Below are 8184 nucleotides of genomic sequence, written 5' to 3' on the forward strand. Positions count from 1 at the left end.
AAATGGAAGGAATAAAATATAATGCTATCACTTAAGTGAGCAGAGACTTCAAAGTAAGAAGGTAGTCACGTAATTTGCATAAATTGCATAACAACAAAGGGCTGAGTTCTTCAAAAAGGCAAATAATTCTCAATGAACATCAAGCTTGAAAAAAAAAAAAGCTGATGGAACTTTAAGGAGAAAGGCAGGCTGGCAGATAGGGAAGGCCCCCTCCCAAGGCAATGGCAGTAAATTTCCTGGGACATAGTAGCCCTGACCTCATGGAGAACTGGTGCCAGTGCCAGTAGTAACAGACTTGAGGAGGCTGGACCCCTCCTCAGACAGAAGAGATAGCACAGCGGGTAGGGCGTTTGCCTTGCATGCGGCCGACCCGGGTTCGATTCCCAGCATCCCATATGGTCCCCTGAGCACCGCCAGGGGTAATTCCTGAGTGCAGAGCCAGGAGTGGCCCCTGTGCATTGCCAGGTGTGACCCCAAAAAAGCCAAAAAAAAAAAAAAGAAAAAAAAAGACAGAAGCTCCAGCAGGAACAAAAGGCCAGGAAAGGAATTTCAAAGATCACCACCTCTCTCAACCCCCTTGGTTACCTCCTTAGCAACAGACTTTTACCTAGATTAGAAGGGCCAGGTTGGGAGCAGGTTGGAGAAATCCTATCAAGGCCACCTTGAACAAAGGAAGCACACTCATGGCCCATGTGGCCAAGCAGATGTGGTGCCTGAGCACGTGTCACTCTGCATCTCCTCTCTTGAGATGTGTCCTTTCATATCTAATTCTGGGATGTGTGTAGGGGCTTTCTCTGCCCTTGGAGAAGCCCGAATTCTCTCTTGAGCACTCTCTTGAGTTACTCTGCACTCTCTCTCCCACTTTCTCTTCCTCCTTCCCTTCAAACCCTCCAAATAAAAACTATAATTTCACTGCTGAAATTTCTCCTCCTGAAATTACTTCCTGGGTCCTGGGTGGCAGAGGTGGGTTAGTGGGTTAGAGGGAAAATCAAAGAGGAAATCGAAAGATTTCTGGAAACAAATGAGGATGAGGACACAAACTACCAGAACTTGTGGGACACAGTAAAAGCAGTGTTAAGAGAAAAGTTTATAGCTCTGTAAGCATTCATCAAGAAGGTAGAAAAGGCCCACATCAATAACTTAACCTCACAGCTTAAGATCTTTGAAAATGGCCAACAAAAGGAGTTCAAATCAGGCAGGAGAAAGAAAATAAAAACCTAAAGCAGAAATTAATGATCTGGAATCCCAAAAATCAGTCTAAAACATCAACAAAACCAAGAGTTCATTCTTTAAGAAAATTTTAAAGAATGCATAAACCACCAGTGAAACTCACAAAGAAACAGAGAGAGAAACCTAATAATCTGTATGAGAAATGCAAAGGGGGACATCACAACAGAAAATGCAGAAATCCATAGGATCATCAGAGATTACTTTGAGATATATTTATAGCACAAAACAAGAGAACCTTGAAGAAATGGATAAATTTCTGGATTCTACAACCTCTCAAGGCTAAACCAAGAAGATTTGGAATACCTGAATAGAACAATCACCATTAAGGAAATTGAAATGGTAATTGAAAGTCTTCCCCAAAACAAAAGCCCAGGCCCAGATGGATTCACTAGTGAATTCTTTTAAGCCTAAAAGAGGACCTACTGCCAATCCTTTCAAGCTTTTCCAGGAAACTGCAGAAACAGAAACACTCCCAGTTACTATGAGGCAAAAATCACCCTGATACCCAAAGCAGAGAGAGAGACACTACAAAAAAAAAAAAAAAAGAAAGAAAAGAAAAAGAAAATTACAGAGAGATATCCCTGATGAATGTAACAATCCTCAACAAAATACTAACAAAGAGAATTCAACAAATCATCAAAAATATTATACACCATGACAAAGTAGGAATCATCCCAGGGATGCAAGAATGGTTTAATATTCTCAAGTCAATCAACATAGTACACTATATCAATAAAAGAAAAGATAAAAAAATGATCATATCAATAGATGCAAAAAAAAAAAAACTTCTGACAAGATCCAACACTCATTCATGATAAAAAGTCTCAACAAAACGGGAGTCAAAGTAACTTTCCTCAATATAGTCAAAGACATCTACCACAAGCCCACAATACATATTATTTTCAGTGGGGAAAAACTAAAAGCTTTTGGATATTAAGGGCATCCAAATAGGAAAGGAATAAATCAAGCTCTCACTATTTGTAGATGACATAATACTATACTCAGACAATCCTAAAGTTTCTACCAAGAAGCTCCTAGGAACAATAGATTTGTATAGTAGAGTTGAATGGTTCGGGCCATGTAGCAGCAGCAAAGGATAGGGTTAATGTTTTGCTAACTTGCTTGATTGCTTTCTGTAACTTGCTAACTTGCTTGATCACTCTCTGTAAAACAATACCTTGCAATATGATCTAAGCTACACAAAACAAGGAGCTGTTTCAGGAAATGAAACTGCCCAGATGCCTGGTAATGTCCAGGAAAGGCACGGACATATGGCAAAATTTACTCTAGTAAAGCAGAATGTCACTGATGACCCCCCTTGATCCCGAAAAATGAGGATGTTGATCTAAGTGACCTGGGAAAAATGAAGATGTTGATCAAAGTAACCTTGGAAAAATGAGAAAAATGAGAATAATGATCAAAGTAATCTTATTTACTAAGGTGTATAAAAAGAGCCTGAACTCTGTATACGGGGCTCTCTTTCTCTCTCTCTAACCCTCCTCTGTGTAGGAGTGAGAGCTGGGTGAGAGCCCCAGCATGCTGGTCTGAATAAATCCCCTAGCTGTTGCAGAAAGAGTTGTCTGTTCCTCCGTGCCTCCCGTGGGCAGAGATCTGCTCCACCCTAACAGAGTGTCAGGTTACAAAATCAATCCTCAAAAGTTCATGGATTTTCTATATGCAAATAATGAAAGAGAAGAAAGTGATACTAAAAAACAATCCTATTCACAGAAATTCAAATACCTTGGAATCACCTTAACTAAGGAGGCAAAAGACCTACACAAAATAAAACTACAAAACGCTACTTCAAGAAATAAAAGAGGATATGAGGAAATGGAAACATGTCCCCTGCTCATGGCTTGGGAGAATTAACATTGTCAAAATGGCGATACTCTCCAAAGCATTATGCAGTTCCAATAAAGATACTCATGACATTTTTCAAATAAATTTATCAAACACTTCTGTAATTCATATGGAACAATGAACCCCTGTGAATAGCTAAAGCAATCCTTGGGAAAAAAAAGAAGATGGGAGACATCACCTTCCCCAACTTCAAACTGCTCTACAAAGTGGTAGTAATTAAAACATCATGGAATTGGAATGATAGACCTCAGACCAATAGAATAGAATTTAATATCCTGGCATTGACCTTCAGATATATGATCACTTAATCTTTGATAAAAGGGAAAGAAATTTAAAGTGGAACAAGAAAAGTCACTTCAACAAGCTGGGAAAACTGGACAGCTACATGTAAAAAAAAAAAAAAAAGAACTCTGACCTCTATCTAATGTCATGCTCAAAAGTCAGATCAAAGTGGATTAAAGACCTCAACATCAGACCTGAATTCATAATGTATATGGAAGAAAATGTAAGCAAAAAGGCATCTTCAAAGATGAAACACCACTGACCAAGTAAGTGGAAGCGAAGATTAACAAATGGAACTACATTCTAGCACACATCCAAAAGAACAAAAGCAACCGCTGTTGGAGAGGATGTGGGGAGAAAGGGACCCTTCTACACTGCTGGTGGGAATGCCGGCTAGTTCAGCCCTTTTGGAAAACAATATGGACGATTCTCAAAAAACTAGAGGTTGAGCTCCCATTTGACCCAGCAATACCACTGCTGGGAATATATCCCAGAAAAGCCAAAAAGTATAGTCGAAGTGACATCTGCACTTACATGTTCATCGCAGCACTGTTTACAATAGCCAGAATCTGGAAAAAACCCGAGTGCCCTAGAACAGATGACTGGTTGAAGAAACTTTGGTACATCTATACAATGGAATACTATGCAGCTGTTAGAAAAAATGAGGTCATGAAGTTTACATATAAGTGGATCAACATGGAAAGTATCATGCTAAGTAAAATGAGTCAGAAAGAGAGAGACAGACATAGAAAGATTGCACTCATCTGTGGAATATAGAATAATAGACTAGGAGTCTAATACCCAAGAATAGTAGAAATAAGTACTAGGAGGTTGACTCCATGGCTTGGAGGCTGATCTCTCATTCTGGGCAACTCAGAGAAGGGAGCACCAAGTAAAATGTGGTCGGAGGTCATGCGGGGGAGGAGTGACGCGTGCTGAATGTAGACTAGAGACTGAACACAATGGCCGCTCAACACCTTTTTTGCAAACCACAACACCTAATCAGAGAGAGAGAACTAAAGGGAATACCCTGCCATAGTGGCAGTTTGGGGTGGGGGGAGACGGGACTGGGGTGGTGGGAGGGACCCTGGGTTTACTGGTGGTGGGGAATGGGCACTGGTGAAGGGATGGGTTATGAACTCTGGGGGAAACATGAGCACAAAAATGTATAAATCTGTAACTGTACCCTCACGTTGATTTACTAATTAAAAACAAACGATTAAAAAAAAACAAATGGAACTACATTAAACTAAGAAGCTTCTGCACCTCAAAAGGACCAAGGTACAAAGACAGCCAATGGAAAAAGAAAACTATTCACCAATATCTTTCTGATAAGGGATTAATATCAAAGTATCAAAGATATACAGAACACTGGCAGAACTTTACAAGAAAAAATTCCAACCCCATCAAAAAATGGGAGAAGAAATGAACAGAAACATTCTCAAAGAAGAGATTTGAGGGGCCGGAGCGATAGCACAGCGGGTAGGGCGTTTGCCTTGCACGCGGCCGACCCGGGTTCGATCCCCGGCATCCCATATGGTCCCCCAAGCACCACCAGGAGTAATTCCTGAGTGCAAAGCCAGGAGTAACCCCTGAGCATTGCTGGGTGTGACCCAAAAAGCAAAAAAAAAAAAAAAAAAAAGAAGAGATTCGAATGGCAAAAAGGCACATAAATAAAATGCTCTTCATCACTAATCATCAGGAAGACTCAAATCAAAACCACCACAATAAGATATTATCTCACAGCTCAGAAACTGGCACACATCCAAAAGAATAAGAGAGACCAGTGCTGGTTGAACTACAAGAAGAAAACATCCAACCCCATCAGAAAATGGGGCGAAGAAATGAACAGAAACTTTCCCAAGGAAGAGATATGAATGGCCAAAATGCACATGAAAAAGTGCTCTACATCACTAATCATCAGGGAGATGCAGATCAAAACAACCATGAGATACCACCTCACACCACAGAGACTGGCACACATCCAAAAGAACAAAAGCAACTGCTGTTAGAGAGGATGTGGGGAAAAGGGACCCACTGGTGGGTGGGAATACTGACTGGTTCAGCCCTTTTGGAAAACAATATGGATGATTCTCAAAAAATTAGAAAATGAGCTCCCATTTGACCCAGCAATACCACTGCTGGAAATATATCCCAGAGAAGCAAAAATATAGTCGAAATGATATCTGCACTTGCATATTCATCGAAGCACTGTTTACAATAGCCAGAATCTGGAAAACACCCGAGTGCCCAAGAACGGATGACTGCTTAAAGAAACTTTGGTACATCTATACAATGGAATACTATGCAGCTGTTAGAAAAAATGAAGTCATGAACTTTGCATATAAGTGGATCAGCATGGAAAGTATCATGCTAAGTGAAATGAGTCAGAAAGAGAGAGACAGACATAGAAAGATTGCACTCATCTGTGGAATATAAAATAACAGAGTAAGAGACTAACACCCAAGAATAGTAGAAATAAGGACCAGGTGGTTGACTCCATGGCTTGGAAGCTGGCCTCACATTCTGGGGAAAAGGCAGCTCAGATAGAGAAGGGAACACCAAGTAAAATGTGGTTGGAGGCCACGTGGGGGAAGGGTGATGCATGCTGAAAGTAGACTAGAGACTTAAAACAATGGCCACTCAACACCCCTATTGCAAACCACAACACCCAATTGGAGAGAGAGAACAAAAGGGAATACCCTGCCACAGAATCAGGGTGGGGTGGGGGGGAGATGTGACTGGGGGGTGGGAGGGATGCTGGGTTTATTGGTGGTGAAGAATGGGCACTGGTGAAGGGATGGGTTTTTGAATATTGTATGAGGGAAACACGAGCACAAAAATGTATAAATCTGTAACTGTACCCTCATGGTGATTCACTAATTAAAAAATATATTAATTTAAAAAAAAAGAGAGACCAGTGCTGGAAGGGATGTGGGGAGAAAGCCACTCTCCTTCATTGTTGGTGGGATCGCTGACTAATCAGCCTTTTTGGAAAACAATATGGATATTCATAAAAAAAAAAAACCTAGAAATTGAGCTCCCATTTGACCTAGCAACACCACTTTGAGAATATGTCCTGAAGGTACAAAAAACACCATTTGCATTTCTTTGTTCATTGCAGCACTTTTCACAATAGCCGGAATCTGGAAAGAGCTTGAGTGCCTATGAACAGATGACTGGATAAAGAAACTATGGTACATCTACACAATGGAATAATACACTACTGTTAGGAAAAATGAGGTCATGAAATATGCCTATAAGTGAATGGACATTGAGAGATTCAGGCTGAATGGAATGAGTCAGAGGGAGAGAGAAAGATATAGAATGACTGCATTCACTCGTGGTATATATTTAAAAAAGAGAGAAGATAGTATAAAACTAATATCCAAGGCCAGGGAAAATGGGCCAGGAGGGCTAGTCAATGGTTGGAAATTACCATAAGGGTGTTGAAGGTGGAGGGTAGTAAGATAGAGGGTCCATTATGACAATATTAGTTGGAAATGATCACTCTGGACAAGAATGAGTGTAGGTAAAGGGATATACATAACCTTTCATCATCTGTATTGCAAACCAAAATATCTAAAATGAGAGAGAAAAAAGAAAGAGAGAGAATAGAGGTGCTTGCCATAGAGGCAGGTTGGGGTGGGGGGGGTGTTTTAGGGGCATGGGAGGGAAACTGGGGACATTGATGCTGCGAAATTACACTAGTGGAGGAATGGGTCTTTGAACATGTATGACTGAAACCCAATCATGAACAGCATTATAATGCTCTAGCTCACAGTGATTCAATAGCACAGTGGGTAATAAGTGGCTGGCCCAGGTTTGATTCTTCTGTCCCTCTCGAAGAGCCCAGCAAGCTACCAAGAGTATCCCACCCACACAGCAGAGCCTCACAAGTACCCGTGGAATTTTCGATATGCCAAAAACAGTAACAAGAAGTCTCACAATGGAGACGTTACTGGTGCCTGCTCGAGCAAATCGATGAGCAACGAGATGACAGTGACAGAGTGACATATTTTTTTTTAAATTCTAAATTTCAAAAAAAGAATGTAAGCCAGAATATGAGAGGAAATAGGAACAAAATAAATAAAGATCTGCAATGTCTAATATCTTTTATATGCAATTATTGAGCACATCAAATGTGATTAGTCCAAACTAAGAAGGTATAAGTGTAAAAGACTTAGGGGCCAGAAAGATAGTACAGTGGGTAAGGTATTGCCTCTCACATGACCGATCCAGGTTCATTCCCTGGCACCCATATGGTTCCCCAAATCCCTTTAGGAATGACCCTTGAGCACAAAGTCAGGGACAATCCCTTAGCACTGCTGGGTGTGGCTCAAAACTCAAATAATAATAATATTATTTTATAAATATTTATACATTTTAAATATGTAGGCTAAAATAAGAGTTTATAATATCTAAATGGGCTGAAGCGATAGCACAGTGGTTGGGCTTTCGCCTTTCATGTGGCCGACCCGTGTTCGATTCCTCTGCCCCTCTCAGAGAGCCCAGCAAGCTACCGAGAGTATCGAGCCTGCATGGCAGAGCCTGGCAAGCTACCCGTGCATATTGGATATGCCAAAAACAGTAACAATAAGTCTCCCAATGAGAGACATTACTGGTGCCCTCTCAAACAAAACAATGAGTAACGGGATGACATCTAAATAAATTTCATATAAATTGAAATGATAATATTTTTATATATGGTTTCAATAATATATTAAAATTAACCTCACATTTTTCTTTTCACTATTTAAAAAGGATGGGTTGGGTCACAATCAGCTGTGCTCAGGGCTTATTCCTGGTTCT

This window comes from Sorex araneus, chromosome 5 (assembly GCF_027595985.1).
Source record: "Sorex araneus isolate mSorAra2 chromosome 5, mSorAra2.pri, whole genome shotgun sequence".
Classification (NCBI taxonomy): domain Eukaryota; kingdom Metazoa; phylum Chordata; class Mammalia; order Eulipotyphla; family Soricidae; genus Sorex; species Sorex araneus.